Genomic DNA, 24503 nt, shown 5'->3' on the forward strand with positions numbered 1-24503 from the left:
GTTCCTGGCGCTGTGAGGCAGCAGTGCCAACCACTGTGCCGCCGTGCCACCCTAACAATATTTATTCACTGCCGCGTTTTTTAAAAAGTTATTTGTTTTCACTCGTATCAGGGGGATTAGCAACGTAAATATGTGGGGTTACAGAAATAGGGCCGGGGTGGGGTTGTGGTCGATGGGTCGAATGGCCTCCTTCTGCACTGTAGGGATTCTATGAATCTGTGCACATTTTATGTCCACTGTCAGTTGCCATGAGGGAATCGCATGAACTACTTCCGTGTGTGAGAAACGCTGGATCCTTCGCTCCAGCGTGATCTTCAGGTGTTTCCAAATGTGAGCCCCCCTTCCCCCCAACCCCACCCAACTCCAAACCGCCCCCCCCCCGCCCCCCCCCCATAAAGACTAAACACTGCGGATGCTGGAATCTGAAACAAAAACAGAAAATGCTGGAAAATCTCAGCAGGTCTGACAGCGTCTGTGGAGAGAGAATAGAGCCAATGTTTCGAGTCTGGATGACTGGAGGAACGGGCAAATCTTGCAAAATGCTGTAAATGTCAGCGGGACTGGAAGATCCCGCCAGCGGCCAATGGCAAGTCATGCCTGTCGTCAGTAAAAAAGGCCACGGGAGGCAGGGGCCAGTAAATCCCACCCAAAGACTTGCACCCCCATTTCCTTCCCCCTCCCATTGAGTCCTAAACTCTGAAATTCCCTCCCAACCCCGCTGCCTTCTCCCCTTCAAAGACACTCCCTCTTACCTTTTGTTTTTGGAGCAGCCTTCCATGGTGTCAGGGCATCCCAGGTTACTTCTGAAAGCAATGACGTATTCATGGAAGTGCAGTCGCTGCCGAAAGTAGGAAATGTGAGCACAGCAAGATCCCATAAAGCCCTTAAAGGAGGAGGTGCAGCGGGTGGCATCCCCGTTTCCGAGCCAGAAGATCTGGGTTCGAAGTCCCACTCCAGGACTTGGCGGTCCAGAAGGTTTGCTCCTAAAGTGGCCAAACAGGTTGATTATCTACTGGTGGCGGGTGGTAAAGGTGGGAGAAAGGGACACCGCCTGGGTTGGCCATTTTTGATGCAGAGTGGCGTCCCTCAAGCTCATCCAGGAGAAACAAGGCATGGGAACAGATTTGAATGCGTTCTTCATCTGCCCCGTGGGTCTCCAAATGCAAAGGGGCGACATGGTGGCACAGTTCCAGGGACCAGGGTTCGATTCCGGCCTTGGGTCACTATCTGTGCGGCGTCTTCACATTCTCCCCGTGTCTGTGTGGGTCTCCTCCGGGTGCTCTGGTTTCCTCCAACAGTCCAAAAGGCATGCTGGTTAGGGTGAATTGCCCATGCTAAATTCTCCCTCAGTGTTACCCGAACAGGCGCTGGAGTGAGGCGACTAGGGGATTTTCACATTAACTTCATTGCAGTGTTAATATAAACCTAATTGTGACACTAATAAATAAACCTTAAACTTAAGATGGTCGCACAATCGAGAATGTGACAATGGTCAGGTAATTAATGAGCAGGATTGCCAGGAGACTGTGGAGAACTCCCCTGATCTTTGTGTTAATGTTCAGGTGGATAAAACATAATTTGCGGTCACTTGAGAGGGTCCGTGGGATGCTCATTTTAACATCTCGCCCAAAGCACAGCACCTTGGACAGTGCAGCACTCCGTCAGTGCAGTGGGAATGTTATCCCAGATTGTGCACTCAACCCTCTGGAGTGGGATTGAAATCTTCCACACAAGAGCCAGAAGTGGCTGACAGAGTGAGACCTTGGAGGTTAAACCTTGTGGAGGGGGTCGGATTCTTTCTTTGCTTTTTTCTGTTAACGAAATTTGATAACTATTACATCGGAACCCGGACATACCGGGCGGGATTTTATGGCCTCGCTCGTCCCGAAACCGTAAAATCCCACCTGAGGTCAACGGACCTTCCCATTGTCCGCCCCTCGCCCACTCCGATATCCATGACGGGTGGAACGGTAAAATTCCAGCCACTCTCTTCCGCTTTCTTCCGTCGGGAAAAAGATACAGAAGTCTGAAGTCACGTACCAACCGACTCAAGGACAGCTTCTTCCCTGCTGCTGTCAGACTTTTGAATGGTTCTATCGTATGTTAAGTTGATCTTTCTCTCCACCGTAGCTATGACTGTAACATTCTGCACCCTCTCCTTTCCTTCTCCCCATGTACTCTATGAACAGTATGCTTTGGGCAGGACTTTACGGCCTCGCTGGAGCGAGACTGGAAATTCCCACAAGGTCAACGGACGTTTCCGTTGTCAGCCCCTCCCCCCCCCCCAACCCCCCCCCCCCCACCCCCCCCCCCCCCCCCCCCCCAACCGATTCCGTGGCGGACGAGACAGTAGAATTCCAACGTTTGTCTGCATAGCGAACAAGAAATGATACTTTTCAATGTATCCCAATTCATGTAACAATAATAAATCAAATCAAAGTCTTTGCTTCCTCCTCCTCCTCCTCTGTGGACTTTACCGTCACGCAATATGGCCGTTCAGTCATCAGTGCCTCAGCTAAGGAGTCGAGCAAGGATCAGGTGAGGGGATGAGTGGGTTTACGAGTTATGCCCTCCCTCCATGGTTGAATCGACTGCCCCCACTTGTTGTCTCTTTGATCTGATTTGATTTGCTTTGATTTGATTTATTATTGTCACATGTATTGGGATACAGTGAAAAGTATTGTTTCTCGCGTGCTATACTGACAAAGCATACCGTTCATAGAGAAGGCAAGGAGAGGGTGCAGAATGTAGTGTTACAGTCATAGCTAGGGTGTAGAGAAAGATCAACTTAATGCGAGGTAGGTCCATTCAAAAGTCTGACGGCAGCAGGGAAGAAGCTGTTCTTGAGTCGGTTGGTACGTGACCTCAGACTTTTTGTATCTTTTTCCCGTTGGAAGAAGGTGGAAGAGAGAATGTCCGGGGTGCGTGGGGTCCTTAATTATGCTGGCTGCTTTGCCGAGGCAGCGGGAAGTGTAGACAGTGTCAACAGAGGGTTATGTGCCTGTGGTGAGGGGAAAACCAGCAGAGCCATAATTCCAGGGACAGTCTGTCCCTCCAGGAGAGAAAGAGTTAAAAAAAACTTTGGGGCAAGACAATAGCAACTAGTCCCATAAACGAGCAGGCATTAACAGGGCACGTATCTCTAACAGCAGCTGTGTACTGGGTCTGTGAGAGAGAGCAGATTTGGCCTGTCAAGCTCCTTGAGGTCTAAGCTTCTAAGGTCTAAGCACGGCAGTAACTCAAACGGTGCTATCAGGTTGCACAAATTCTCTGACCAGACACAGAAGTCATTTTCCACCAGCTTCCTTTCTGCTTTGGAGGAATTACAGGTGGCAGACACACACTGTGAATCCTCACACTGGTCAACACTGCCCCCTATTGGGTTCTGCTACCCACAACCAGTCAGAATGTACATAAAGAAATAGGAGCAATCGGCTCGAGCAATCATTAGCCATCGGTGCAATTCCACCCCTCGAGCCTGCATCGCCATTCAATAATCACGGTGGCACAGTGGTTAGCACTGCTGCCTCACAGCAAGAAGTCTCACAACACCAGGTTAAAGTCCAACAGGTTTATTTGGTAGCAAATACCATAAGCTTTCGGAGCGCTGCCCCTTCGTCAGATGGAGTGGAAATCTGTTCTCCAACAGGGCACAGAGACACAGAAATCAAGTTACAGAATACTAATTAGAATGCAAATCTCTACAGCCAGCCAGGACTTAAAGGTACAGATAATGTGGGTGGAGGGAACATTAAACACAGGTTAAAGGGATGTGTATTGTCTCCAGACAGAACAGCTAGTAAGATTAAACGATGGGACGGCCGGGTGTGTTGCCTTGTGTATCTTCGGGAGGCAGTAGAGATCTCCAACGCGTGGAGTACGTGGGATGAGAGCACGGAGGGTGCTCTGAATGTCCGGATCAAAGGTTTTGACCTGAGTGGGTTCGTGATCCGTAGTCCTTTCGGTATCTAGTCTGCTTTCAATCTTACTAGCTGTTCTGTCTGGAGACAATACACATCTCTTTAACCTGTGTTTAATGTTCCCTCCACCCACATTATCTGTACCTTTAAGACCTGGCTGGCTGTAGAGATTTGCATTCTAATTAGTATTCTGTAACTTGATTTCTGTGTCTCTGTGCACTGTTGGAGAACAGATTTCCACTCCATCTGACGAAGGGGCAGCACTCCGAAAGCTTATGGTATTTGCTACCAAATAAACCTGTTGGACTTTAACCTGGTGTTGTGAGACTTCTTACTGTGCTTACCCCAGTCCAACGCCGGCATCTCCACATCATGACTACCATCGGCCTCACAGCGCCAGGGACCCAAGTTCGAATCCCGGCTTGGCTCACTGTGTGGAATTTGCACGTTCTCCCCGTGTCTGCATGGGTTTCATCCGGGTGCTCCGGTTTCCTCCCACAGTCCAAAAGACGTGCTGGTTAAGTGCATTGGCCGTGTTAAATTCTCCCTCAGTGTACCCGGACAGGTGCTGGAGTGTGGCGACAAGGGGATTTTCACAGTAACTTCATTGCAGTGTTAATATAAGCCTACTTGCGACACTAATGAATAAACTTTACAAAGCTCATAAGTGAACAAGACTGGGGTTTCATGGTCATCATTATTGTTATTTATTGAATTCAGATTTCACCATCAGCCATGGCAGGATTCGATGCACCGAACCAGCACGTCTTTCAGAATGTGGGGGGAAACCGGAGCACCCGGAGGAAACCCACGCAGACACGGGGAGAACGTGCAAACTCCACACAGACAGTGATCTTTATGCTGCGTCTCTGGGTTACTAGTTCGGGGAGGCGATGGCCAAGTGGTATTATCACTAGACTATTAATCCAGAAATTCAGCTAAGGGGCAGCACGGTGGCACAATGGTTAACACTGCTGCCTCACAGCGCCAGGGTCCCAGGTTCGATTCCCGGCTTAGGCCACTGTCTGTGTGGAGTTTGCGCATTCTCCCCGTGTCTGCGTGGGTTTCCTCCGGGTGCTCCGGTTTCCCCCCACATTCTGAAAGACGTGCTGGTTAGGTGCATTGACCCAAACAGCCGCCGCACTGTGGCGATTAGGGGAATTTCACAGTAACTTCATTGCAGTGTTAATGTAAGCCTTATTTGTGACTAATAAATAAAACTTTAAATTGTTCTGGGGTCCTGGGTTCGAATCCTGCCGTGGCAGGTAGTGGAATTTAAATTCAATTTTAAAAATCTGGAATTAAGAATCTACTGATGACCATGAAACCATTGTCGATTGTCGGAAAAACCCATCTGGTTCACGCATGTCCTTTAGGGAAGGAAATCTGCCGTCCTTACCCGGTCTGGTCTACATGTGACTCCAGAGCCACAGCAATGTGGTTGACTCTCAAATGCCCTCCAAGGGTAACTAGGGATGGGCAATAAATGCTGGCCCAGCCAGCGATGCCCATGTCCCATGACTGAAAAAAATGAACAACACTGCCTCCCCCTCCGCTCGATCTTTCCTCATCATCTTCACATCCACTTCATTCCAAGAATGAGGAGCTCCTCGGAACTGCTTTCAATGCAAGTACATCCTTCCCTAAATAAAGAGGCCAAAACTTCCAAATGGCTCTGGCTTCAATGGTTTGAAATTCCACTGCTGCACACTGGTGTGGGCACCAGAGGGGAGGAAAATCATAGAATACATAGAATCCGACAGTGCAGAAGGAGGCCATTCAGCCCATCGAGTCTGCACTGACAACAATCTCACCCAGGCCCTATCCCTGTAACCCCAAGTATTTTGCCCACTAATCCCCTTGACACTAAGGGGCAATTTAGCATGGCCAATCCACCGAACCCACAAGTCCTTGCACCTGATTCAGCACTCGACTTGTGTCAGCCACTGCTTTCCCAAACCTACTCTGAGCCCTTTCGATGGACTCTGCTCTCAGCTCCTTCACAACGCGAACCTTATTGCAGCATTTGTTTGGGGGCATGTTGTTCCTGTCCATAGGAATTCCAGTATGTTTTGCAGCGTGTCTTTAAAATTCAAGGCATGTGCCCACCATCCACCTGACAATGGCTTTAAAACTATCCTGTTTGACCTACCACTGAGTATAATCCCCATTTTATTGGTTCAAAATTCTCTTTTCTGTCCAAGTCCTGCAGCTTATCCACCCCTCCTATCCTTGTAACTGTGGTATGAGGGTCTGGCACGTAAAGAGTTAATGTGGGACTGCATATAGTACCGCCCACACAGTGATGTAAGAAGGGGTCTCTGTGGTTTTAAACATGGAGCTATGCTCATAGAACCATAGAATCCCTACCATGCAGAAGCAGGCCATTTGGCCCATCATGCACTGAATCTCCGATAGAGTATCTTACCCAAACACTATGCACGGAACCCAATGTATTTATCCCACTAAACCCCCGAGCCTACACATCGTGGAACACTAATAGGGCAATTTAGCATGGCCAATCCCCCCACCTGCACACCTTTGGAGTGTGGGGGGAAACCGGAGCACCCGGAGGAAACCCACGCAGACACGGGAAGAATGTGCAAACTCCACACAGACAGTCACCCAAGCCATGAATTGAACCAGGGTCCCTGGCGCGGTGAGGCAGCCGTGCTAACCACTGTGCCATCATGTACATGTGTAAATAGTTCTACTTGTTCATAAAGGCTTACAGTTAACCTACTGGAAACTATGAAGACTTTTGAAGAGATACTCTTCTGTAAACACACCCTTCCTCCAGCCCAACCATCTTCCAGGATCTCTGCATTCCTCCAATTCTGACCTCTTATGTACCTTGATGTCAATAGTGGTATATCTTCAGCTATCTGGACCCTAAGCCCTGGAATTCCCTCATCAAACCTCTCCGTTTCTTTCTCCTCTTTATGACATTCCTGCCCCTGAAAACAAAGAGCAAACAATTAGAACAAAGAACAGTACAACACAGGAACAGGCCCTTCGGCCCTCCAAGCCTGTGCCGCAAATGATGCCCTAATTAAACTAAAAAAAACCTTCAGTCCTTATTCGGTCCGTATCTCTCTATTCCCTCCCTATTCATGTACCTATCCAGATGCCTCTTAAATATTGCTAATGTGCCTGCTTCCACTACCTCCTCCGGCAGAGTATTCCAGGCACCCACCACTCTCTGCGTGAAAAACCTCCCTCGCACATCTCCCTTAAACTTTCCCTCTCTCACATTGAACATGTAATTGATACTTCCACCCTGGGAAAAAGCCTCTGACTATCCATCCTGTCTAGGCCTTTCATAATTTCACATGGCCTCTTTCCTACGTGAGGACCCAACTACAGAACAGGCTACTTTGGATCCGGTATTATGTAATGAGAAAGGTTGATCAATGATCCCACTGTAAAGGAGACTTTAGGGAAGCGTGACCATAATATGATAGAATTTTACATTAAGTTTGAAAGTGATGTGGTTCAATCCAAAACTAGGATCTTCAATGGAAATAAAGGAAGCTACGAAGGTGCGGGGAGCAAGTTCTCGGTGGTAGATTGGGAAATTACATTCAATGGTATAACAGTAGATAGGCAATGGCTAGAAATTAAATAATTAATATACGGTTTACCACATATTTACATTAAGGAACAAAACACAACAGAGCAAGTGATACAACCACGACTAACAAGAGAAGTTAAAGGAAGAGGTTGATGAAGTGTCCAAAAATGTAGTAAACCTGAGCATTAGAAGAATTTTGGAATTCAATGAAGGAAGACCAGGAAACTGATAATGAAAGAGTGAACAGAATGAGAGGAAATTGGTGAGAAACATAAAAATTGACTGTAAAAATAGCTGTGTAAAAAGAAAAAGATTAGCAAAGATTAATGTGGGCCCATTACAGGCAGAGACAGGGGGATTTGTAATGGGGAATGAGGAAGTGGCAGAGAAAATAAACAAATATTTTGGCCGGAATCTTACCATGGATTTTCCCATCCTGCCGCAGTGAACGAAGATTTAACTAGCCACCAAATTCTCCAACTTCACTGCAGGAAGAGCATGGCATGGACGGCAGGTAAGATCTCTGTGTCTGTCTTCATGGAGGAAGATACAGAAATTTTCCCCAAAAATGTAAGAAGAGAAGAAAGGGGCGAGTGAGAAGGAGGGACTGAAAGAGATTAGTATCAGTTAAAAAGAAGTAGCACTGGTGACATTAAAGGGATTGAGAGTTGATAAGTTTCAGGAGTCGATGATCTACATTCTGGAGTGTTGAAAGAGGTGTCTGTAGAGATAGTGGATGGACACCTTCTGTATTAGGCGGCGGCGGAGGGGGGGGGGGGGTGGTGGCGGGGGGGGGGGGGGGGGGGTGGGGTTGGTGCGGGAGGCAATGGCCTAGTGATATTATTGCTAGATTATTAATCCAGAAACTCAACTAATGTTCTGGGACCCGAGTTCGAATCTCGCCACAGCAAATGGTGTAATTTGAATTCAACAAAACAAATCTGGAATTAAGAATCTACTGATGACCATGAAACCATTCTCGATTGTTGGAAAAACCCATCTGGTTCACTAATGCCCTTTAGGGAAGGAAATCTGCCGTCCTTACCCGGTCTGGCCTACATGTGACTCCAGAGCCACAGCAATGTGGTTGACTCTGAACTGCCCTCCAAGGGCAACTAGGGATGGGCAATAAATGCTGACCAACCAGCGACGCCCATGTCCCACGGATGAATATTAAAAAACTCAGGAAGCCAACTGGAAAGGAATAATGTTTATTTCAAATCATAAAGTTAAACCTGTGGTGTACATACTAATTCCCAATGGGTTCTGCAGACCATTGCTGGAGTCTGCCTTATAAAGGGCTCAAGTGATGAGTTCCTCTTGGGTAGGCATTTGCCTGTTACCAAGGGAACTGGTATTCAACGAGCCCGCACAGGGAGATCGATTGAGGATTCTTCATGGAACTCATGGGGGTTATCACACCTTCCAAAACTGTACAGAATCTGGAAATGATTCCTGCAACTTGGAATGTAGCCCCGCTGGTTAAGAAAAGAGGGAGAGAGAAAACTGGGGCCAAAATTTTATGCCACCTCCCCCCCCACCACCACCACCTGGTGGGAGGGGTATTACAGTACTGCTGAAGTAAACAGGAATTTAATTGATACGTTGCACCCACTGTTGGGAGACACACCGAGGTGAAGCCATAAAGTCCTACGCAGGAAATTACAGACCTTAAATCCTGAAATCAGTCAGAGGGAAAATGGTGAGATGTATTATAACTGAAACCATGGAAAATAATTACTGGATTGGGCAGAGCCAGCACGGGTTTATGAAAGGGGAATCCGTTTGACAAACCCTGTCGGAGAGTTTTTTCGAGGAAGTTGCCAGCAGAATAGAGAAGGGAAAAAACAGTGACTCTTTTGTACTTACATTTTCAGAAGGCTTTTGATAAGGTTCCTGTGATGAGACTGTGCCTTTAAGAAATGTGTGAGGGTCATGTTTCTTGTGCAGGACCTGTTTTAACAGTTTGTTTCATTATTGGTGCCGTTTTGTCTGCATCTGGCAGCCCACTTGTTACAGCAGCTGCATAATTGGCCTGAATTACTGGAATGTTTGTTTGAATCTGGCCTAATGCTGTTCTGTTATTTTAGTGTTTTCCCTGGGATTTTGCAGAGTGGGGCTTGATTAGGTTGATTGACAAGTAAGGTCATGTGACTGAGTGGAGCTAGGCTTACACAGAAAAATCAAGTCAGTTACAGAGTTGGCAGCTACAGAGAGAAATAGCCCTTTCTCTCTCTGATATCTAGAGACCTCATCTGCCAGAGACTCGGTTTGTTTCTCTGAGGATCTGCTGTTTGAGGAAATATCCTTCTCTGGAAATTGGTATATGGGAGTCAGAAGACAAGTGTCTCTCTCTGTATTTGTCCAGAGGGGTTAAAAGGCTGGAAACATAGCACCCATGTGAGCATATCTGTTTTGTGCTGATTCTGAAGAGGGATATATGTCTATGAGGATACTGCTTACATTGGACCTTTAGAGATATATATCTGTTAAGAATTATACTTTGTCCTCTTTAAGTATTTTAATTGGTAAAAGTTAGACTAATTCTTTTTGTTGTATGATAACTGTGATCTTAAATAAAGTTTATTTTGATAAAAGCTTCCTAGTGGGTCAACTAAACCAAATCTGGAGCAAAACACTTTATGCTCACCCTAATGCCAAAATAAAAAAGCAAGAGTCTGGGCTGACTTCATAATGTACCTTGGAGTTTCTCACCTGGTCCCTAACAGTCTCACACAAGAGGTCATTCAGGAAAATTAGAGCACATGGTACCTGGGATAGAGAGTAATATACAGGCATGTGTTGAGGATTGGGTAACAGAGATTTGATTTGATTTATTATTGTCACATGTATTAACACACAGTGAAAAGTATTGTTTTTTGCGCTCTGTACAGACAAAGCATACCGTTCATAGAGAAGAGAAGTAAAAGGTGCAGAATGTAGTGTTACAGTCATAGCTAGAGTGTAGAGAAAGATCAACTTAATGTGAAGTAGGCCCATTCAAACGTCTGACGGCAGCAGGGAGGAAGCTGTTCTTGAGCCAGTTGGTACGCGACCTCAGACTTTTGTATCTTTTTCCCGATGGAAGAAGGTGGAAGAGAGAATGTCCGGGGTGCGTGGGGTCCTTAATTATGCTGGCTGCTTTTCAAAGACAGTGGGAAGGGTAGACAGAGTCAATGGATGGGAGGATGGTTTGCGTGATGGACTGGGCTTCGTTCACGGCCCTTTGTAGTTTCTTGCAGTCTTGAACAGAGCAGGAGCCATACCAAGCGGTGATACAGTCAAAAAGGATGCTTTCTATGGTGCATCTGTAAAAGTTGGTGAAAGTCACAGTGGACATGCCAAATTTCCTTAACACCCAAAGAAAGTAGAGGCATTGGTGGGCTTTCTTAACAATAGCGTCAGCATGGAGGGACCAGGACAGGTTGTTGGTGATTTGGACACCTAGAAACCTGAAGCTCTCGACCAGTTCCACTTCATCCCCACTGATGTAAATAGGGGCGTGTCCTCCACTTCGCTTCCTGAAGTTAATGATTGTCTCCTTCGTTTTACTAACATTGAGGGAGAGATTATTATCATCGCACCAGATTCTCTATCTCATTCCTGTACTCCATCTCATAATTGTTTGAGATCTGACCCACTACAGAGGTGTCATCAGCAAACTTGAAAATCAGGTTGGAGGGGAATTTGGCCACACAGTCATAAGAATATAAGGAGTATAGTAGGGTGCTGAAGACACAGCCTTGTGGGGCACCGGTGTTGAGGATGATCGTGGAGAAGGTGTTGTTGCCTATCCTTACTGATTGCGGTCAATGGGTTAGGAAGTCCAGGATCCAGTCACAGAGGGAGGAGCCAAGCCCTAGGCCACGGAATTTGGAGATGAGTTTTGTAGGAATATTGGTGTTGAAAGCTGAGCTGTAGTCAATAAATAGGAGTCTGGCATCAGTGTCATTGTTATCCAGGTATTCCAGGGTTGAGTGTAGGACCAGGGCGATGGCGGCACAGTGTACAGTGGTTAGCACTGCTGCCTCACAGCCCCAGGGATCTGCGTTCGATTCTGGCCTCGGGTCACTGTCTGTGTGGAGTCTGCATGTTCTCCCCTTGTCTGCATGGGTTTCCTCCGGGTGCTCCGGTTTCCTCCCACAGTCCAAAGATGTGCAGGTTAGGTGCATTGGCCATGCTAAATTGCCCCTTAGTGTCCTGGGATGTGTAGGTTAGAGGGAATAGTGGGGTAAATATATGGGAATACGGAGATAGGGCCTGGGTGGGATTGTGTCGGTGCAGACTCGATGGGCCAAATGGCCTCCTTCTGCACTGAAGGGATTCTATGATTTGTTGTAGACCTGTTGCAGAAATAGGCGAACTGTAGTGGATCCAGGGAATCTGGGAGACCGGAATTGATCCTTGTCATGACTAACCTTTCGGAGATGGAATATAATGCGGAAAAATGGCCTTGTCCGTGAGTGATTGAAAGCTAACATGCAGGTGAAGCAAGCAATTAGGAGCGCAAATGGCAGATTGGCATTTATTGCACGGGGACTGGAGTACAGGAGTAAAGAGGTCTTGCTGCAATTGTTGAATCTTGGCCTGGACGTTCTGTTCCTGATTGTGTCAGGCAGGTTCAATGACGAGAGTTTAAAATATCGCGAGAACAGCCAAATAACATTTTATGTCAACGTAAACTCATGAAGCAGTTGTCCCCTTCCCCATTGGGTGATGGGGTGTGTTTCCCAACATCCGACATCAGGAACATCATTTCCATTTGTTAACACATCGTTATCAGGTCAGCCTAATGGCAGGGCAGTGTGAAACCCAACGGGTCTCCCAAGGCATGCACCTGGGAAGCAGAGCTCGCAGGGGAGCTCAGGTGAGTGCAGTGCTCAAGGGGAGAGGGACATGTCTGGGCACCGCCCCCAGGCACCGTCCAGGGTGGCGCCGGGGGTCAGTGCCCAGGTAGTGCCAAGGGGCAGTGCTAAGGGGCAGCACCAAGGGGTCAGTGTCCAGGGACTGGCATGGGGCAGTGCCATGGTAATGCCTGCATAGTGCCAGGGAACAGTGATAGGGGTTAGTTCCGGAGGACAGTGCCAGGATGCGGGTTGGGGGTGGGGATGATGGGGGGGGGGGGGGGGGGGGGGGGGGGGAGGCGCGGTGGTGGGGGGGGGGGGGGCGCGGTGGTGGGGGGGTCTAAGGTGAACCTTTAAAAACGGTGATCCAATCCTCGAGGGACTCAGTTTCTAGCAGGGTGGGAAAATCAGAGGCCACGCCACCAGCAATATGTCATGGGACCCATCCATCCCTTGATGGCTTTTTTTGTAAATGGTATACGGTGAAGGAATCGTAGAATCCCTACAGTGCAGAAGGAGGTCATTCAGCCCATCGAATCTGCACCAACCCAATCCCACCTAGGCCCTATCTCCATAACCCCACTTATTTACCCTACCAGTCCCCTTGACACTAAGGGGCAATTTGCCATGGGCAATCAACCTAACCCACACATCTTTGGAGTGTGGGAGAAAACCGGAGCACCCGGAGGAAACCCACGCGGACACGGGGAGAATGTGCAAACTCCGCACAGAGAGTGACCCAAGCCAGGAATCGAACCCGGGTCCTTAGCGCTGTGAGGCAGCAGTGCTAACTCACTTTGCCACCATGCCATCCCAATCTCCCATTGCGGTTGGCAACTTCAGCCTCGCTTTTCCCGCCCTATCAGCCTTTGCTGATTTCCGGGAAAACCTCGCCCTGAGTCTCCATGCATGCAGATGTCATCACTGATATCCTCCCACGGAATCTCAGTGAGAAGTTACTCCAAGTTTAGCCATCTTTAATTATTCCAATCCTATTTTAAGTAGAGAATAGAGACTTAATTAGGCATTAGAGAAACCAAAATTACTGGAAACACTCAGCAGGTCCGGCGGCACCTGTAGGGAGTGAAACAATTAGCAGAGTGACACAGTGATTAGCACTGCTATCTCCCGCTTGGGTCACTGACTGTGTGGAGTTTGCATGTTCTCCCCGTGTCTGCGTGGGTTTCCTCCGGGTGCTCCGGTTTCCTCCCACAGTCTGAAAGACGTGCGAGTTAGGTGCGTTGGCCATGCTAAAATTCCCCTTAGTGTCAGGGGGATTAGCAGGGTAAATATGGGGATAGGGCCTGGGTGGGATTGTTGTCGGTACAGACTCGATGGGCTGAATGGCCTCCTTCTGCAGTGTGGGGGATTCTACGATCACCAGCCGAATAATTCCAGCGTTTTCTGTTAATATTTCAGAATTCCTTCTCGATCAGCACTTTGCTTTTGTTTTAGAGTTCTCCCAGTGTTCCTGCCACTCCCCCACTCAGGAATAAAAAATAAATGATATGCTGAGCCCATGGCCGTTTGCAGGACAGAGAATGGTGAATGCACTTGCCAACGCAACAAGTCACATCACTAACAATACAATGAGAGTTAAGGGCTTTGAGAGATGTTAATGTGATGAGGCCCAGTGTAAACTCAAGTACCCACATTCTAAATTCCAGACAATACTGCCCCCTGCTGTATTACTGAGAAAGCTTCTGCTAAAGTAAAGCTGAGTGATCTGCTGGAGGAAGGGAGCAGAGCTTGGGGGGGGGTGGTCACAGTTATATGGATCCCGATTGATTATCAATGTTGTGAAACCCTTGTAAACTGTAAGAAAACAAAATGTCTCGTAGAGTCCAAAAGGAAATCACACCAGAATGTAAGGTCACAGCGAAGATTGAAAAGGTCACAGAGGTAGACAAATGTTGGGTGGCACAGTGGTTAGCACTGCAGCCTCACAGCACCAGGGACCCGGGTTCGATTCCGGCCTCGGGTCACTGTCTGTGCAGGATTTGCACATTCTCCCCGTGTCTGCGTGGGTTTCCTCCGGGTGCTCCAGTTCCCCCCCAAAGATGTGCGGGTTAGCTGCACTGGCCGTGGCAAATTGACCCTGCGGATTAGCAGGGTAAATATGTGTGGGGTTACGGGAATAGGGCCTGGGTGGGATTGTGGTTGGTGCAGACTCGATGGGCCGAATGGCCTCTTTCTGCACTGTAAGGATTCTATAATTCTATGAAATGTTGTTACCTAAGAAGTGGGTTAACATTGGAAGGAAAGTACGACCAACACATGAGACAAAGGACTGGAATGGCCAGCGACGCATTTCATAAAATGAAGAAAGTAACATTGGAGGGACACGGAGAGTCTGGGGGCTTTTGGAGGGAGGGGGGAAAGGTGGGCACTGCTGGAAGGGCCTGGGGGATTGGGGATTGGAGTGGCAGGGGAGAGTTTGGGGGGATTTGGAGGGATTGGGTAAGGTAAGGGCTGTTGGAGGGCTGGGGAGAGGTTGGTGTTGGAGGGGTAGGGGGAGTCCAGGTTTAGAAGGATGGGGAAGGGTTAAGTGGGGTTGTTGGAAGGCTGGGTGGAGCTCACGGTGTTGGAGGGGTGACAGGTGGTTGAGGGGGTTATGGAGGTACGATGGTGGGACATGTTAATGAGGGCAGCATCGTCACTGAAACCAGTGTTATTGTCTATACAATGTTAGAAATAACCAATGGGGTATTTTCCTGATAATTTAACAATGTTGCATAATGCTAATAAAGTAAAATTTGTATTCTCTGGTTTGTTTATCACAGTGGGATCACCTATAGGACGCACACGAACTAACACTGCACTCTATCATTACTGCTCATAATATTAATATAATAAGTCTTCGGAGGCCAAAGTCCCTTCACCAAAATCCCTTTACTTACAATTCCAACAGCAGCACACAGAGTGCTATCAGTCAGCATGCTACCTTCAGGAGTGCCAGAGGAACTGACACTTCCGGTTAAATACAAGGAAAAGATTTCCTGACTGGCCCATCAATTGACTCCGTAATCAGGGACTTCATATTCCAATAGTCCAACCTCAATGGCCTGATTGAAGTCATTACAATTAATGACCCATGCTGCATATATATTGGACAATATTTGTAAACCAGATGCCAACAATGGACGTTTCCTGTGATTGGTGAATTATGAAATGGGCAAAGGTTTCATGCATGATTGAGGGGGAGGGTTAAGTGGAAGAATGTGCTTGGGAATAAGTGGCCTGAAAGAGGAGATATACCAGGGCCCGTGATTTCTTTCACTGGTCCTGCCTCATAGGACATGGCACATGAAGAGAGGGGAGAGAAAACCTATATAAAATCAGCAAATGTGTCGTGGCTGTTTTGAAACTTTGCAGAAAGCAATGGGAGCCCCAAATCAAAAGCTTTGTCATCAGAATCCCGTCCAATACTGAATGCCACTCACCTAACACCGCTGTCCTAATCAACCACCCAGATCTCCCACCACTTCATATAGATATCAGTATACACTCTTGTTTACAAATTCCTCCATGTTGATGCGGCAGTGGGGATACTCCAGTAGCAAGCGATAAACGAACTAACTTCACAAAGTAAAGGTTTGTTATAAAGGGGAGGCTGATCTCCCTCTCTGAGAGCTAACATATGATCACTCAAAGAGGGTACCTCACTTCATAATCTGTGAAAGTGTGTGAGAAATAGTACGATCTGCTCTTCAATCACTTTTAGTTGTTAAATCAAAATAACTCCCTGACACTCTGTAAAATCAACAAGTGACACTTTATTTCTCTAACAGTGAACAGGTTAACTGAACTATTAACAAACCGAATAAAACACAATTCTAATGGAATGCTGTTCCAACAAACACAATTCCCACTCATTAATAAAAAAATAGAATTTTTTAGTCATTCTCAAAATATAACCAGGTTTGTCTTCTGGAATAGAACAAAGAACTCAAGAACAAATAAAATACAGGCCCTTCGGCCCTCCAAGCCTGCACCGATCAAGCTGCCCGACTGAACTAAAACCCCCTACCCTTCCAGGGACCATATCCCTCCATTCCCATCCTATTCATGTACTTGTCAAGACGCCCCTTTAAAGTCACTATCGTATCCGCTTCCACTCCCTCCCCCGGCAGCGAGTTCCAGGCACCCATTACTCTCTGTGTAAAAATTCTGCCTCGTACATCTGCTTGAAACCTTGCCCCTCACACCTGAAACCTATGCCCCCTGGTACTTGACTCTTCCACCCTGGGAAAAAGCTTCTGACTATCCATTCTGTCCATGCCTCTCATAAGCTTCTATCAGGTCGCCCATCAACCTCCCTCGTTCCAGTGAGAACAAACCAAGTTTCCCCAACCTCTCCTCATAGCTGATGCCCTCCATACCAGGCAACATCCTGGTAAATCTTTTCTGTACCCTCTCCAAAGCCCCCACACCCTTCTGGTAGTGTGGCGACCAGAATTGAACACTATATTCCAAGTGCGGCCTAACTAAGGTTCTATAAAGCTGCAACATGACTTGCCAATTTTTAAACTCAATGCCCTGACCGATGAAAGCAAGCACGCCGTATGCCTTCTTGACTACCTTCTCCACCTGCATTGCCACTTTCAGCGACCTGTGTACCTGTTCACCCAGATCCCTTTGCCTATCAATACTTTTAAGGGTTCTGCCATTTACTGTATATTTCCTATCTGTATTAGACCTTCCAAAATGCATTACCCCACATTTGTCTGGATTAAACTCCATCTGCCATCTCTCCGCCCATGTCTCCAACCGATCTATATCCTGCTGTATCCTCTGATGGTCCTCATCGCTATCCGCAAATCCGCCAACCTTTGTGTCGTCCACAAACTTACTGATCAAACCAGTTACATTTTCCTCCAAATCATTTATATTTATTACAAACAGCAAAGATCCCAGCACCGATCCCTGAGGAATGCCACTTGTCACAGCCCTCCATTCAGAAATGCACCCTTCCACTGCTACCCTCTGTCTTCTTTGACCGAGCCAGTTTTGTATCCACCTTGCCAGCTCACCTCTGATCCCATGCGACTTCACCTTCTGCACCAGTCTGCCATGAGGGACCTTGTCAAAGGCCTTACTGAAGTCCATGTCGACAACATCCACTGCCCTACCCTCATCAATCATCTTCGTCACTTCCTCGAAAAACTCGATCAAGTTCGTGAGAGTTCAAGTTCAAGAATCTTCTGTCCTTTTTCTACTGTCTAGAATCTCTGTCTTCTTTTGGTACCTTTACAATTCAGATGAGGCTTTGAGCTAAAAGCTATTAGCTGTGGCAGAGACTGTTGCTGTGGCAGAGAGCAGTTGCTGTGTCTCTCTGGAGCTGAGATCTGTCTCTTATACCCGTGATGACATACCAACACCCCCACAATAGGATTGGTTTTCTGGTTACCAAAGCATCAAATTTAAATCTAATAGTCTGCTGTTATCCAAGTGCCTAATTTAAATTGATGAGGCAAAATTCAAAAACAGCCTGTTGTCTTGGCAACACTACTGTTCGGTCTTTGATATAATGTTTCAGTCTGGGCTCTCTGTGTACTTGCATCATTTTTAAACTACAGAATAAAAACACCACCTTTTTAACAGACAATTTTACAAACACCAACTTCGCAACAGGTTTAATAAAGAAACTTTATTACACCACCACATGTGCCACACCCTAGGCCAGAAATGCTCCCCACAATCCCCTTCTGCTTTCTATCTATGCCTGGTCAGCTGACCCTCACAGCACATTACCATTGGTTCCATTATATCACTCCATACCTCATACTGTCGATGTGGCTGAAACACCAATGGCAGGAAGATAAAGAAGGAATCAGGTTTATATTGCACCTTCCTTGAGCTCAATGTCCCAATGGACTTTATGGCCAATTAAGACTTTTAACTTGTAGCCACTGTTGTCACATAGGTGTCAGGTGCACTAAAGTGTCCAAGATGGGCAGGAGGAAGGAAGAAAGGGCTCTAGTATGTCCCCCCGATGTCAACGGGCATTTCCGTTGTCCGCCCCTCGCCCGCTCTGACTCTGTTTAGGGCGGGGCAGTAGAATTCCTGCGTTCGTGTCTGAGAATCCTCCAATGCTTCATACAGTGGGAGGAGGGGCAGAGTTTCTTCAATTCCCACCTCTTGGTGTCATTTCTCCATCATTAGTGGGATTGTGGGTCAGTGCAGACTCGATGGGCTGAATGGCCTCCTTCTGCACTGTAGGGATTCTATGAGATCCTATGGTGACTTCACCTTCAGCGATCTCAGCCTTAAGCTCTGAGGGCACAGGCACCAATGGTTGATTGATTAAAATAGGATATAATAGAATTCCTACAGTGCAGAAGGAGGCCATTTGGCCCATCGCGCCTGCACCAACAACAGTCCCACCCACGCCCTATCCCCGTAACCCCACCTATTTACCCTGCTAATGATATTGCTAATGATAATATCCTGCTAATGATACGAAGGTGCAATTTAGCATGGCCAATCAACCTAACCGCACACCTTTGGACTGTGGGAGGGAACTGGAGCACCCGGAGGAAACCCACGCAGACACGGGGAGAATGTGTAAACTCCACACAGACAGTGACCCGAGGCCAGAATCGAACCCGGGTCCCTGGCATTGTGAGTGTTAACCACCGTGTCGTCCCAGAATATGCTCAAGAGAGCACAATTTGATAAAAGCAGATATCGCAGAGGGTTGGTGGAGCTGGACGAAGTTGCAGCAATAAGGAGGGCCAAGGCTAAGAGTGGGTATTTGAAAACAAGGGTGAGAATTTTCTAATCAAAGTGTTGCTGAGCTGGGAGTCAGTGCGGGTCAGTGAACAAAGGGGTGAAAGAGTCTTTGTGCAAGTTGGGACATGAGGAGCAGCGTCATGAATTTTTAATTTGATTTATTATTGTCACATGTATTAGTATACAGTGAAAAGTATTGTTTCCTGTGCACTATACAGACAAAGCACACCGTTCATAGAGAATGAAAAGAGAGGGTGCAGAATGTAGTGTTACAGTCATAGCTAGGGTCTAGAGAAAGATCAAAAGTAAAGTTAATTTATTAGTCACCAGTGGGCTTACATTAACACTGCAATGAAGTAATTGTGAAAATCTCCTTGTCGTCACACTCTAGCGCCTGTTTGGGTACACTGAGGAAGAATTTAGCATGGTCAGTGCACCTATCCAGCATGTCATTGGACTATGGGAGGAAACCGGAGCACCTGGAGGAAACCCATGCAGACACGGGACTTCCCTGCAGTGGTGCTGTGAGACAGCAGTGCTAACCACTGTGCCACCGTGCCAACCCCAACTTAATATAAGGTAGGTCCATTCAAAATGTTTGTGGAGATGAGGTTAAAGTCCAACAGGTTTATTTGGCAGCACAAGCTTTCGGAGATCTGCTCCTTCATCAGGTGAGTGAGGGCCTGTGTTCACAAACAGGGCATATACAGACACAAACTCAATTTACAAGATAATGGTTGGAATGCGAGTCTTTACAGGTAATCAAGTCTTAAAGGTACAGACAATGTGAGTGGAGAGAGGGCCAAGCACAAGTTAAAGAGGGGGGGCGGGCAGGAGTGCATTCGAATGATTAAGTCTAGAGGTTACTCGACTGCTTGGTTATGTTCTGGCATGCTTCAGGTATGGGGTTGCAGTCAGCTGCAGTGATAGGAAGCTTTGGAAGCAGGTGGCAGTGTGACTTAGTAATGGGAGGCGCCCTGGCTCTGATACTGTTGGTTGAACTGTTCCATCGCTCCATGTTTTCTGTTGCAACCAATGAAAAGAAAGACAACTCAGATATATCGCACCGTTGGCACAGTGGTTAGCACTACTACATCACAGCGCCAGGAACCCAGGTTCAATTCCCGGCTTGGGTCACTGTCTGTGCAGAGTTTGCACGTTCTCCCCGTGTCTGCATGGGTTTCCTCCGAGTGCTCCGGTTTTCTCCCACAGTCTGAAAGACGTGCTGGTTAGGTGCATTGGCCGTGCTAAGTTCTCCCTCAGTGTACCCGAGCATGTGCCAGAGTGTGGCAACTAGGGGATTTTCACAGTAACTGCATTGCAGTGTTAATGTAAGCCTACTTGTGACACTAATAAATAAACTTAAAACCTTTCATGATTTTAGAATGTCCCAAAGCACTTTAGAGCCAATTAAATACTTTTGAATTGCCGTGAAGTTGGAAACAGAGAACTCTATTTGTGCCCAGCTAGCTTCCACTATCAGCAATGAGATCGACCTTCAGTTATAGCACACATGGAGCAGTTGAACCAGGAGCACATTTCATCACAATGGATGTCTCAGCACTCCACACCAGCATCCCCCACAACGATGGCATTGCTGCAACTGCCTCAGTACTCAACACCGACAACTGCCAGTCTCCAGATGCAATTTTACAACTCATCCGCTTCATCCTGGACCACAATGTCTTCACCTTCAACAACCAGTTCTTCATCCAGACACACGGAACAGCCATGGGGACCAAATGCGCACCTCAATTTGCCAACATCTTCATGCACAGGTTTGAACAAGACCTCTTCACTGCACAGGACCTTTAACCGATGCTACATACTAGATACATCGATGACATTTTCTTCCTTTGGACTCATGGTGAACAATCACTGAAACAACTATATGATGACATCAACAAGTTCCATCCCACCATCAGACTCACCATGGACTACTCTCCGGAATCAGTTGCATTCTTGGACACATGCATCTCCATCAAGGACGGTCAGCTCAGCACCTCACTGTACTGCAAGCCCACGGATAACCTCACGATGCTCCACTTCTCCAGCTTCCATCCTAAACACGTTAAAAAAGCCATCCCCTACGGACAAGCCCTCCGTATACACAGGATCTGCTCAGATTAGGAGGATTGCAACAGACACCTGCAGATGCTGAAAGATGCCCTCATAAGAACAGGATATGGGGCTCGACTCATCGATCGACAGTTCCGACGCGCCACAGCGAAAATCCGCACCGACCTCCTCAGAAGACAAACACAGGACACGGCGGACAGACTACCCTTCGTCGTCCAGTACTTCCCCGGAGCGGAGAAGCTACGACACCTTCTCCGGAGCCTTCAACATGTCATTGATGAAGACGAACATCTCGCCAAGGCCATCCCCATACCCCCACTTCTTGCCTTCAAACAACCGCACAACCTCAAACAGACCATTGTCCGCAGCAAACTACCCAGCCTTCAGGAGAATAGTGACCACGACACCACACAACCCTGCCACAGCAACCTCTGCAAGACGTGCCAGATCATCGACACGGATACCATCATCTCACGTGAGAACACCATCTACCAGGTACACGGTACATACTCTTGCAACTCAGCCAACATTGTCTACCTGATACGCTGCAGGAAAGGATGTCCCGAGGCATGGTACACTGGGGAGACCATGCAGACACTATGACAACGGATGGATGAACACCGCTCGACAATCACCAAGCAAGAGTGTTCTCTTCCTGTTGGGGAACACTTCAGCGGTCACGGGCATTCAGTCTCTGATCTTCGGGTAAGCGTTCTTCAAGGCGGCCTTCACGACACACGACAGCGCAGAATCGCCGAGCAGAGACTGATAGCCAAGTTCCGCACACATGAGGATGGCCTCAACCGGGATCTTGGGTTCATGTCACACTATCTGTAACCCCCATGACTTGCCTGGGTTTGCAAAATCTCACTAACTGTCCCGGCTGGAGACAATACACATCTCTTATAACCTGTGCTTAACCCTCTCTCCACTCACATTGTCTGTACCTTTAAGACTTGATTATCTGTAAAGGCTCGCATTCCAACCATTATTTTGTTAATTGAGTTTGTGTCTTTATATGCCCTGTTTGTGATCCCACTTACCTGACGAAGGAGCAGTGCTCCGAAAGCTAGTGGATTTTGTTACCAAATAAACCTGTTGGACTTTAACCTGGTGTTGTGAGACTTCTTACTGCGTTTACCCCAGTCCAACGCCGGCATCTCCACATCCCAATACATGTGACAATAATAAATGAAAAGATTTGGCACTGATGGGGGTGTGGCAGGACTTTGACACAGCGCATGAACCCAAAGCCTTTCGGAGATTGGGTGGGGTGGGGGGATGGTAAGAAGGTTAGGGATTGTGATTTATTATTGTCATGTGTATTGGGATACAGTGGAAAGTATTGTATATTGCGCACTGTACAGAGAAAGCATACCGTCCATAGAGTACACGGGGAGAATGAAAGGAGAGGGTGATTTTGATTTGATTTATTATTGTCATATTTTGATTTGATTTATTATTGTTACATTTTAATTTGATTTATTATTGTCACATATATGGGATACAGTGGAAAGTATTGTTTCTCGCTATACAGACAGAAACATATCAGAGAGCCAGAGCAGAGAGAGCATTGAGAGAGTGGAGCTTTGAGAGAGGGACTGGCTGCAGTGACACCAGAGCAGCAGCAGGGGCTGTCAGGAGCCCTGCCGGAAGCTGAGGCAGGGAACTACAACTCCCAGCATGCTACGCGGCGGCGGGCCCGCCTCCTGCCATCCGATTGGTTGGGCGTTCTCAGGTGCTTTGTTGTGATTGGTGAAGCGGGCCGGAGGAGGGCGAGCCAATGAGGGGAGAGGATAGTGGAGGGTGCGGAATGACGGTTACGATTTGAATCGGCGGCGCGAGAGAGAGAGGCATATACACAGAGAGAGGGTGAGTGTTAACGGATTGGGGGGGAGGGGGGGTGAATGTTAACGGATTGGGGGGGAGGGGGTGAATGTTAACGGATTGGGGGGAGGGGGGGTGAATGTTAACGGATTGGGGGGGAGGGGGGTGAATGTTAACGGATTGGGGGGGAGGGGGGTGAATGTTAACGGATTGGGGGGGAGGGGGGGTGAATGTTAACGGATTGGGGGGGAGGGGGGTGAATGTTAACGGATTGGGGGGAGGGGGGGTGAATGTTAACGGATTGGGGGGAGGGGGGGTGAATGTTAACGGATTGGGGGGAGGGGGGGTGAATGTTAACGGATTGGGGGGGAGGGGGTGAATGTTAACGGATTGGGGGGAGGGGGGGTGAATGTTAACGGATTGGGGGGGAGGGGGGTGAATGTTAACGGATTGGGGGGGAGGGGGGTGAATGTTAACGGATTGGGGGGAGGGGGGGTGAATGTTAACGGATTGGGGGGAGGGGGGGTGAATGTTAACGGATTGGGGGGAGGGGGGGTGAATGTTAACGGATTGGGGGGGAGGGGGTGAATGTTAACGGATTGGGGGGAGGGGGGGTGAATGTTAACGGATTGGGGGGGAGGGGGGTGAATGTTAACGGATTGGGGGGGAGGGGGGTGAATGTTAACGGATTGGGGGGGAGGGGGGGTGAATGTTAACGGATTGGGGGGGAGAGGGGGTGAATGTTAACGGATTGGGGGAGAGGGGTCAGTGTTAACGGATTGGAGGGGGGTAAGTGTTAACGGATTGGGGGGGTGAATGTTAACGGATTGGGGGGAGGGGGGTGAATGTTAACGAATTGGGGGGAGGGGGGTAAGTGTTAACGGATTGGAGGGGGGTAAGTGTTAACGGATTGGAGGGGGGTAAGTGTTAACGGATTGGGGGGGTAAGTGTTAACGGATTGGGGGGGTAAGTGTTAACGGATTGGGGGGGTGAATGTTAACGGATTGGGGGGAGGGGGGTGAATGTTAACGGATTGGGGGGAGGGGGGTGAATGTTAACGAATTGGGGGGAGGGGGGGTGAATGTTAACGGATTGGGGGGAGGGGGTAAGTGTTAACGGATTGGAGGGGGGTAAGTGTTAACGGATTGGGGGCGGTGAATGTTAACGGATTGGGGGGAGGGGGGTGAATGTTAACGAATTGGGGGGAGGGGGTGAATGTTAACGGATTTGGGGGAGGGGGTGAATGTTAACGGATTGGGGGGGGAGGGGGGTGAATGTTAATGGATTGGGGGGGGAGGGGGGTGAATGTTAACGGATTGGGGGGGGAGGGGGGTGAATGTTAACGGATTGGGGGGGTGAATGTTAACGGATTGGGGGGGAGGGGGGTGAGTGTTAACGGATTGGGGGGGAGGGGGGTGAATGTTAACGGATTGGGGGGGAGGGGGGTGAATGTTAACGGATTGGGGGGGAGGGGGGTGAATGTTAACGGATTAGGGGGGAGGGGGGTGAATGTTAACGGATTGG

At 48.1% G+C, this 24503-nt stretch overlaps 1 protein-coding gene across 3 annotated transcripts in view; it reads left to right on the plus strand.

Annotated features, from left to right (window-relative positions):
* The window catches only part of bub1bb (BUB1 mitotic checkpoint serine/threonine kinase Bb), a 133557-nt gene that overhangs the window by 7978 nt on the left and 101076 nt on the right, over window positions 1-24503 (plus strand). For 2 of the 3 annotated variants that reach the window (XM_078233455.1, XM_078233457.1), the window contains exon 1: window positions 22953-23024. The gene's annotated coding sequence lies outside the window, so the exon portion shown is untranslated. Of the gene's footprint in view, window positions 1-19464; window positions 19653-22952; window positions 23025-24503 lie in introns of those variants that run through there. The other variant, XM_078233456.1, reaches the window with a different exon arrangement.

This window comes from Mustelus asterias, chromosome 18, assembly GCF_964213995.1.
Source record: "Mustelus asterias chromosome 18, sMusAst1.hap1.1, whole genome shotgun sequence".
NCBI classification, from domain to species: Eukaryota; Metazoa; Chordata; class Chondrichthyes; order Carcharhiniformes; family Triakidae; genus Mustelus; species Mustelus asterias.